The sequence below is a fragment of the Silurus meridionalis genome, chromosome 17, assembly GCF_014805685.1.
Source record: "Silurus meridionalis isolate SWU-2019-XX chromosome 17, ASM1480568v1, whole genome shotgun sequence".
Lineage (NCBI taxonomy): Eukaryota > Metazoa > Chordata > Actinopteri > Siluriformes > Siluridae > Silurus > Silurus meridionalis.
Genome location: NC_060900.1, coordinates 24,329,521 through 24,340,541, shown reverse-complemented (window position 1 = coordinate 24,340,541; position 11,021 = coordinate 24,329,521).

The following is an 11,021-nucleotide window of genomic DNA, read 5'->3' as shown; positions in this document are numbered from 1 at the left end:
CCACCCCAAAAATGCTTTTTTTCCATTGTTTAAGCCGTAAATCATCCTTCCACACACTTTAAACACACACACAAAACATTTGCGTATTTTTGTAGAAATACAGTACACTGTATTACGATTCTAGTGAGTATATGTGCTGTACAGTATACAGTTCTGTAGTAGCGTAGCCTATGCCTCGTTTCTCTGCTTGTTTATTTATTGAAGTGTGTTTAATACACGTCACCGCATTCTTTACTTTCTGTGCTGTACTGTATTAACATTTTACTTCATTTTATAATTAATAATTATATATTTATTAATACATTTCATTATTTCAACATAAAAATCAACCAAACTAATGAGTTATAAATGCAATTTTGCAATAAACCAGGGGCGCCAGATTCGAACCGCGGTAAAGTGGGGGATTACTGTAGTTTACATGTGTTAGATCCCATTTGTGTACTACAGCTGTGTATATATATGTGTGTGTGTGTGTGTGTGTTTTCCATTTGATATTTAATTTTCTATTTAATTTAATTACTTTGGTTTGAAAGAGGCAGATGTAGTGGATAGGGGGGAATGGAGAAGGATGATCCGCTGTGGCGAACCCTAATGGGTGCAACACAAATGTCTTCATTCCTTCCGTCCTTCATTTATTCACTCCCTCGGTATGGAATTGTCCGGGTTTTTTTTAAAAGACAAATACATTAAAAACATTAAAACACAAAACATTGTAAATTCAAATGCCAAAGAATCTATATCACTAGACTGTGGTAAAAACGTTGGCGATGACGGGAAGTGTGCAGCAGCACTAAATCCGGTAAGGCGCTCAAAGTGTGAGGTGGAGTTTAATCCAATTCCTGGTGTAATGTGGTCACACACTGCCGCAAACTTTATTTGCGTTAATTATAACTGTAATCATGTAACATCTTTTTGTAAATACATTTGTTTTCGTGTAAGTATACGTGGCTTTGCTCCGAGCATCAGGGCTGAAAAGACTAAACAAGAGATCCTTGTTGTGTTTATATTTCATGTTGAGAATTGGCTCGTAAATCCAGCAGTGTGATGTATGGCGGCGCTTGTCTTCACAGTAAATTGTGTGTCATTTCTCTCTTGACAAAACAGTGGAAAAACCCTTCTTCTTTCTCTCTCTCTCTCTCTCTCTCTCTCTCTCTCTCTCTCTCTCTCTGTATCACTCTTTCATCAAATTCAGTTCAGTGTAAAATCAGCTTGATTGGAATGAATTATAAATTACAGCTGTTTCCAATTCATGGAGTCAGAAAAAAAAACATACAACTAAAAGTGATGCTTGTATTTGGGGGTAAAAATCAATTAATAACCTGATAAACAGATGAATATATATATATATATTTTTTTTTACAAAATAATGTTCAATAACATACATCATTTACAATTCATTCTCTTTTTGTCTCTTCTGTCTGTCTGTCTGTCTGTCTGTCTGTCTGTCTGTCTCTCTCTCTCTCTCTCTCTCTCTCTCTCACTACATTAGATCCCCGTGCCTCATCTGTTACTGTAAAAGTGACTTTTTCACTGAATTTATCGATTTGGCCCAAAATTATCGCATTTCGATTACAGCCACCTGAATTAAACCCCGAGTCCAAATCTTACATTTGCTCACCCTCACACATCCTCCTGTTTTTCAAAAGAAAAAATCAGTTGAAACCTGTGAAAAAAAATTCCTATTTGTCGGTGGATATTTGCTGAACATCATGATATCAACATCAGCACATCTTTTCTGAGAACATTTCAAGCATTGTGATGTTTTCTACGGTTGTTTTGAAGCAAAACAATGAATAAACGAGAGAAAGAATTCGATAAAAAACAACAGAATCATTAAAATAAAGCTTAATAAAGAAATAATCGAATATAAGAATGAGGTGAATAGAGAGGAAGAAAAAAGAAAAAATGGAAAAAATGGAAATGGGGAAGGAATAATTGCAAAAAAAAAAAAAGCATGCATAATCAGCAAAAATGTTTATTGAAAATTAAATAAAAATTAAGAAATTAGGGAACAAATATTGGACAGAATTGCAAGATATGGAAAGAAAGAAACAAAAAAATGGAGAGAGATGAATTAATATAACTGAAAAAATTTAAATAAAGAATTAAAAATATATTTTGTTTTATTTTTGTTCAAACTGATTTTAAATAAAGTTTTAACTCTGTGATTTTGGACAGTTTAGTACAGTAAAATATTAAAAAGAAAAGGATTAAGAGTGATAGAGAGAGAGAGAGAGAGAGAGAGAGAGAGAGAGAGAAAGAGAGAGATTTAGGTCTTGTGTGTAGCAGCTGCCGGTTGAACATCGTCCACGTCCTCGGATGTAAAATGTGTTGTGTGGGACGGCGTGACCACGTGGCTGCTCACGTGTAAATGATAAAGATGTCTGAAGGAGCATTGCATGGTCGTGCGTAAGGGAACGGAAAGACGGGAAGGAAAGACGAGGCAGGACACTTTATTATCCAGGGGGAGACGCGACGGCATGAGACGGAGAGAGAGATCTCTATCAGATGCGCTCGAGCAGAGGGGGGCCTGTTAATCACGGACTAAGAGGGGTGAAGGGTGTTTATCATAATTGAAGTCTTTCCCTGGGCTAATTGCAGCGATGCGTCACTGTCCCACGTCCTCACCGCCGAACCGCGATGATGGAGTGAGCGTGTGAGATTTCGCCACGGAGCAAGAGTTAAATATGGGCTCCGTCTCTTTACTGCGCAAAAAAAAAAGAAAAAAAAAAAGCCTTCAGGTTTCCATCACAGTACAGTGAGGAAGATGATGATGAGCACGATGATGATAATTCAATAAACCTCCGGGCGTAAAATAATAAATCCTGGTTCAGGTTTGCGGAGATGTTCATGACGGGCCGTGGGGTCACGAGAGTGGAAAATGAGCTTTAAATTTAAACCCAGAGTCTCCTTGATGTACGCCGGAGTTCGGCGCGGAGTTCAGGACGTTCCCCGAGCGCCGAAACTGAGCCGTGAGGAACGAGAGGGAGTGGAGAGCATTTCATCAGATTTTACACTAAAAGGGTGACAGGCTGAGGTTCTCATCTCGCACACCAGACAGGGGACACAGTGAAGACTGGTTTGTCCTCGTGACCTCAAAAACTAACAAAAAGGTAGGATGAAAATAATGTTTGAGGGGAGAAAAAAACCGAAGCATAAAAAAACATGACCACCTGCCCAATATTGTGTTGGTCCGCTTTTGCTGCAGAAACAGTTCTGACCCATCGAGTATTTACAGCAGTTTGAGCTGTTGGAGCTCGTCTGTTGGATCAAACCACACGGACCAGCCTTTGCTCCTCACGTGCATCAATTAGCCTCGGCCGTCCATGAGCCTGTCGCCGGTTTGCCACTGTTCCTTCCTTGGACCACTTTTGATAGATACTGAGCACTGCAGACTGAGAACATCCCACAAGAGCTGCAGTTTTGGAGATGTTCTGACCCAGTCGTCTAGCCAGCACAATCTGGCCCTCGTCAAACTCACTCAAATCCTTACGCTCGCCCATTTTTCCTGCTTCTAACACGTCAACTTTGAGAACAAAATGTTTACTTGCTGCCCAATATATCCCACCTTGTTTGTCACTGATGGACGTATGAACATCTTTGAAACGTTTACATCATTCAAATCTTTTGTAGACATAAAAGGGTTTTACGTCTTCATTTACAAGAAACTTCATCACTACACGCTGTTCAATGCACACACTAAACCTGTTGTCTGCCATCTTGATTAACGGCCTCTGGACCGGACCGGTACATGTGCGCCACCTATCATTAATAGGACACACTAGCCACATACTACTGCGTGTTGTACCGCCATGCTAGCATCCATTTTTATACCTGTAAAACGAAATGTCCCGGTTTAACTTAAATGTCTTTCGTAAAAATAAGAAAATAAACAATATAAAGATCAAGTGCATGAAAAGATTTTTTAAAGAAGAAATAGGGATAAGGATAGAGTTAGGAAAAAGAATGATGAAATAAAGAAAGGAAAAGAATGCATCAAAATAGAGACTTGAAAAATTTTAAAGTAAATTAAAAGATCGAAATTATTAAATTGAGAAATAAAAATTAGAAAAAAAAATTGAAGAAAGGAAATTTTTGCTTATTGTTTTAAATCAAATTGGCATTGAAGAGTGTTTGCATGTGAACTGATGAAAAATGAAGAAGAAGAATTAAACAAGAAAGAAAGACCAATGAAAAGAACAGAAGGCGGGAAAATTGTGTTCAACGCTCTTGAGGGCTAAACAGATACATGCTAATCTTATCGTTGCGTGGAATCCAAGCAAACATGTCCATGCTGTATGGATGGGAGGGGCTTTCTCGCTGTCTCCTGTCAATCAGAGTCACACTGACCAATAGTGTGTCTGTAAACTCATGTCCTCCATCACTGTTACACTGCAATGTGATGCTTCAGAAACAGCAGTTTACAAACATGGAGAGAAGATGGAACTTGTGATAGATGTCACAGTTGATATTTGGTGTAATGAGACAAGAGATGAATAGTGTGTTAAAACTGTGAAAATTGATTTCTTCCACATTCCCTGAAGATCAGAAAGACAGACAGATCGGAATGTAGGAGACACGTTGGAGAAAGTTTTGTCCTCAGGCCCTGCAGACAGTGATACAGTGGGATGGAGGAACAGCGAGACAGACAGAGGAACAGTGCAGGTTGATTAAGCTGGGATTCATCAAGTCTCCTGGGTGAGGTGTCTTCCACTTCACTCCTTAGGACACCTTCATTTAGCAAACATGGACGTGGAGGAAGGAGAATCTCCTTTTCTTCTCTCAGATATGAGTTTATTTTGTGTTTGAGTTTCTTTGCATGACACTGTAATGGTTAGATAAAATTTCACTCTGCATTATTGTTTGTGGACACCTGACCATAAAATGTGCTTATGGAAAATATAATTTCACATTTAGTACTAATTCGGTGTTATAATACCCTTCACTCTTCTGGGAAGATGTTCCACAGGGTTTTGAAGTGCGCTTGTGGAGATTTGTGGAGATTCATTCAGCCACAGGGGTGTTAGTAAAGTCATGTAGTGATGGAGATGAGGTGAGGAGGCCTGCTGTCCAGTCAGCATTCCAATTAATCCCAAAGATTTTCAATAGAGTTGAGGTCAGAGCTCTATCGCTCTATAGCAGGAGATCTTCCATTCCAACCTATAAGCATATCTGCATGGAGTTGGATTTTTGTACAGAGGGGCATTGTCATGCTGGAACAGGTTTGTGTCTCCTTGCAATTGTTTGCCTTTAACATTGTGGGAGCAGTTTGGTAAATGTTCCAGTCTCCTACGTTTTTTGTTAGAATACGCTCCATTCCTCTGGAAAGGTGTTCTACTAGCTTTGTGGGTGTTGCTGTAGCGATTTGTGTTCATTCAACTAGAAAATCATTAATGAGATCAGACCCCAGTTTCAGTTGATCTCAAAGCTGTTCGGTGTTAGGTTGAGAAGGTCAGAGCCCTGAGTCAACCTTAGTCATTCCAACCTTAACACCAACAACCATGTCTTCATGCTGGATACTGGTTGATTGCCAGTAAAGACTATTTGTATTGGTACAGCATGCCAAGTCATTGTATACAATTATGTATTTTAGACTTGGTATTAGCAGTTTGAAGAACAACCACATATGGTTGATGGACAGGGGGGCACATAGTTTTCATCGTGAGCACCTTGTGAGTTTGTCGTGAGCACCTGCTCTGGAAGTTAAAGAACCTTCTGAGACACTTCTAGTTCACCACTACAGCTTTCAGTGTAATTTTCCCTTGTTTCCCTGTGTGAGAAAATCAATACTGTGAGCCGTGACTCTGGACAGGAGAGTTAATTACAGCTAATGACTTCATTGAGGACAAACATGTCTGTAAAACTGTGGGAAGAGCTCTGACAGGTGTGTGTTCAAGAGCCGACAATGTGGAGGCTGAAACTTAAAACATGGCTCCTGCTTGAAATTAAACAACATGTCAGGGTAATTTAATAAAGAAGTTTTTAATTGACACTATTAACACATGCAAGGCTTATAATGGTGGCTACTGATAAAAAAAACAATGAATAAATCAACTACGACGAAAGACCCATCATTTGCTGTACTCGTCCGCTGGCCCTCCACTGGTCTCCACATTCTCCCAAGTGACAGATTGGGGTCTGCCATGGATTCCGGCTGCTCGTCGGACAGAACTTTGATGGCTTGACGATTGGCTTGGCAGTGTAATTTCAGCTCTCTTAGAAGCCTAGTTCCTGAATTGTTCTTAGTTCTTGTGCAAACTCTGCACACTGGATAGAGGCAGGAAAAAGAGGCGTGAGGAAGATTTCTAAACCCAAAGTCACTCTGCTGATCTAAAGAGGGCTTTAGTAGCTTGATCATGAGCCTGAATTCATACTTTCAGCTTAGAAGCCTGATACTTGACGTGGCCATGAATCCTGTACAGCCTCTATCCATTTTATTTGCCATCTGCCAAAAAATATTTAAACTTCTAGCACCTGAAGGACTCATCCACAGTGTCTTCCCAGATCCCTACAATGTACTAGGGATGTGTATCTCCATAACTAAGGCCAATGTGATTCGCATCTCGACGCATAGCCAATATTAAAGATACGTAAGAAGCAGCTACTGATGCGATGCGATACGTTTCACTTGGTTACGATGCACTGAGATCTGCTTTCCATACGATTCATCACAATGCAGTTCAATGCAATACGATGCAATGGAAAAAAGTAAGATGCTATGCAAATTAATATGGTACAGATAGTTTACTTTTATTTCTTTGATTCAGACAGACAGCAAATCATCAATTTACTTCTGACTTCTAACACATGTCCCTTTAACAAACACGCCTTCGTAGGGGAAAAAAAATAACAACAAAACGATTAAATAAATCCAGACGTTGTTTTCCTGTACTGTCTCTAGTGAGATGCACACTCTTAGATCTCAGTAGCCATATTCACATAGCAGCAGTGGTGCTGAGAGAACACGCTCGAGAAACAGTTTAAGGAGAAGAAAAAATCTATGTATCAAATAGATCATAAATAATAAAATCATAGCGCATCTACTAATAATTATATGTAAATAAATTGTTTTTAGGTATGTTAAAAATAATGCATCGTGATACAAATGAGAACTGGCACACTTTTTTTTTTAAATCAATGCACCTCATTGTTAACTTTTATGAAAATGCATTGATGCGAATTGGTGAAGTTTATGATCATTACAATGTACATGAGGGGCATACAGGGTGAAGGCAGGATTTCAGCTCTCAAGCCCAGAGGTTTAAGCCCAATGTACTAACTAACAAGCCGTCTGCTTAGCGCTTTACCAACCCTTGCTGACATAATGTTTGACCATTTGTGATTAGGCCTTTATAGAGTAAGCAGCCAAATGAGACAAGGCAGGAACTCATGCCTGAAGGCACCAGGCAAGTATGACGCTGACAGTTCTTTTAAAACCAGTTATGGACACATCATACCAGTAACTTAGGTTTCACAAGGGTTCTGAGTCACTGATGGAATTGTCTCACTACTGACATGAGACAGCTCTCCAATAATGATGACGATCTTCCGAACTTGATCTTCAACTTGAGTCAGATCAAAGCAAGGAATGAAAGAAATATTTGTTTGAGAGAACTGGGAAAAATGGGTGAAAATATTTTTTCGTTCTGATCAGGAAATGGACCCTCGATCGTGACCGACCCATCGCATGCCACTGCGCTTATCTAGAGTCACAGAAACGCTGCTTAAATGCAGAGTTACCCTCTGTTTGAGACACAGCAGCGTTCCTCCTCAGTATGAATGCGAATGAAAAATTTAATTTCCTCATGATCCACATCTCCGTCCATGAACTCACGTCTCAAGCCTGTGATTGTCCTCTTACACGGTTACGGTGTCACGCTAATTTGAGGATATTGTTAAAAAAATGTATTTTGTTACACAATTTGGACGAAGCATGTAATTCCTTTAACGAGGGTGAGACGAGGAGGGTGAGACAAGCGGCTGTCCGGGGCGGAGGCTCTTTAAGAAAACCTCATCAAGTTCTTATTAAGGCAGAGATGGGAAAAGGCTTAATGAGGTCTAATCTGAGGAGCAATCACACATTTAATGCTGCGAGCCCTTTTGGCACGGCGCGTAGAAATGAGTCAATTAGGATGAAATTAGGATCACGTGTACATGTGTGTGTATGTGTGTGTGTGTGTGTGTGTGTGTTTAAACACTGTGCCCATAATAAAAAAAGAGCAGAGATAGAAGTGTGTTTAGATGACACCAGTGTGTAATATTAGATGCTGAGCGAATGAAAAAATGATTAACTGATGACTCGCCATAATTTATCACACTAACGAAGCCACGCTGTAACCAGACGTCAATATCGAAGAACAATCAGAGAAAGAGAGAGAGAGAGAGAGAGAGAGAGAGAGAGAGAGAGAGAGAGAGAGAGAGAGAGAGAGAGAGAGAGAGAGAGAATTTTCCTTTAACTTACCAACATGGCATCTCTGAGTGTGCAGAGTTTAATTATTCAGTCGTTAGCTGTTGCTTCATCGTATGTTTCGCTGAATAACAGGAAGAAATAAGAAAGAACAGGGGAACTCCTGAGTGAAAGAAAAATGGATGAAACAAAATTAAGAATGAAACCTAATGGATAAAAATTGGTGAAAGAAAGAATAAATTATTTTTTTAATCTAAAGAGTAGAGATGAGACTGTAAGGCCTGTGAAAGAAAGAAAGAAAGAAAGAAAGAAAGAAAGAAAGAAAGAAAGAAAGAAAGAAAGAAAGAAAGAAAGAAAGGTTATTTCAAAAATAAGTCTTTTTATTGAAAGGAGGAAAGAAAGAAAGAAAGGTTATTTCAAAAATAAGTCTTTTTATTGAAAGGAGGAAAGAAAGAAAGAAAGGTTATTTTAAAAAGAAGTCTTTTTAAAATAACCTTTCTTTTTTTCTTTCTTTCTTTCTTTCTTTCTTTCTTTCTTTCTTTCTTTCTTTCTTTCTTTCTTTCTTTCTTTCCTTCTTTCTTTCTTTCTTTCTTTCTTGCAATCTCTCTCTTTTTTTACCCTTTTTGCTTTCTTTCTTTAATTTTCATCTTTTTCAGGTTGTTTTTTCTTTCATCAGAATTAAATTAGAAATTAAAGAGAAAAAAAGAAAGAAAAATAATGAGAAATGAAAATAAATCAAAAAGACAGAATGAAAGAAAAAATATAATACAAAGTAAACAAAATAAAGAAAAATTGGATGAATTTATTGATGAGAAAAACAGGAAGTAAAAGTAGAAACTATATATAAAAGCAAGCAAGAAATGTTAAGAAGTGTAGATAAAAGAATGTATGGTAGAAAGTAATGAGAGTAAAAAAAACAAAGTGAATTAAACAATGAAACAATTCTGGATGTATATCAGGGGTTTAAGTAAAAAAAGAAGAAAAGAAGAAAAGAAGAAAAATTTAGAATGTGAATGTAAAGAATTGAGAATGTGAAAGAAGTGAGAATGTGAAAGAAGTGAGAATGTGAAAGAAGTGATAATGTGAAAGAAGTGAGAATGTGAAAGAAGTGATAATGTGAAAGAAGTGATAATGTGAAAGAAGTGAGAATGTGAAAGAAGTGATAATGTGAAAGAAGTGAGAATGTGAAAGAAGTGAGAATGTGAAAGAAGTGATAATGTGAAAGAAGTGAGAATGTGAAAGAAGTGATAATGTGAAAGAAGTGAGAATGTGAAAGAAGTGATAATGTGAAAGAAGTGAGAATGTGAAAGAAGTGATAATGTGAAAGAAGTGAGAATGTGAAAGAAGTGATAATGTGAAAGAAGTGAGAATGTGAAAGAAGTGATAATGTGAAAGAAGTGAGAATGTGAAAGAAGTGAGAATGTGAAAGAAGTGAGAATGTGAAAGAAGTGATAATGTGAAAGAAGTGAGAATGTGAAAGAAGTGAGAATGGACTGCACACAACAGAGGTTAGAAAAGAGGCGATGAAAATAAAAAAATCTATTAAAAACTAACGAACTAAGAATTTGAAATAAGTATCTTTGTAATCGCTCATTTGTGCTGTTTGTTTTTTTCTTTCTTCATCATCCCTCATTCTCTTTCACTCCCCATTTTTCCCTTTCTCTCTATTCCACATTCCTTCTCACTATCTCTCTTTCTCTTCTCCTATCCTATCTTGCTCTCTCTCTGTACTTCTTTCCTTTTCATGTTCTCTTTTGTTCTCTCCCTCATTCACTTTCTCTCCTTATTTTTCTTTCTCTTCCTCGTTCTCTTTCTACCCCCTCCCCTGTTAGGTGGTGCATTTGGGAATGGGAATTTGACACACTGGGGTATAAACAGTATTTCCTGTGAGGGCAGAATTACTGAGTTTTGGCGCATCTTAATAAAAACCTGAACATTACCATCAGGAGTACGATGCTCTTCATCCTCACACGGCCTCATGCTCACTCCATCATCATCATCACGGCTCCCTGACATCCTCCGGGACGAGACAGGCGACACACTTCTCTGCTCCTAACAATACATACACACTACACACACACACACACACACACACACACACACACACACACACACACACACATATCCAGGATCTCTATTAACAGCCCCCTGGGTGTGTTGTGTGTGTGTGTGTGTGTGTGTGTGTGTGTGTGTGTGTGTGTGTGTCTTGCATGTCCACGGTGCAACCTGAGTGCTCTTGATTTATTCCCACATCACCCCAGATCCCTGCATGCGCTCGGATTTTGGGAATCACTTAAACACATCAGACCTGCAGCATTACAAAGGAAAAAAAAGACAGGAAAATCTCCCCATCTGGAGACGGAAACGAGAAGCAGGATTCATCCGTTTTTTAACACCCATCACTGTGCATTCTTTGTGTGAGAGCAAAAGTTTTTGCACACCCTTGAGGCAAAAAAAAAATGTAGCAGAAAGATCGAGGAGGATCGAGGTGTCACTGGTGTCACTGGTTCCTCACAACAACCTTTTAAAAATTCACTCGACTCCAGCAGTGATTCCTCATCATACAACAGAACACCATGCCAAAGCTTTCTTTCTTTTTTTCTTTCTTTTTTTT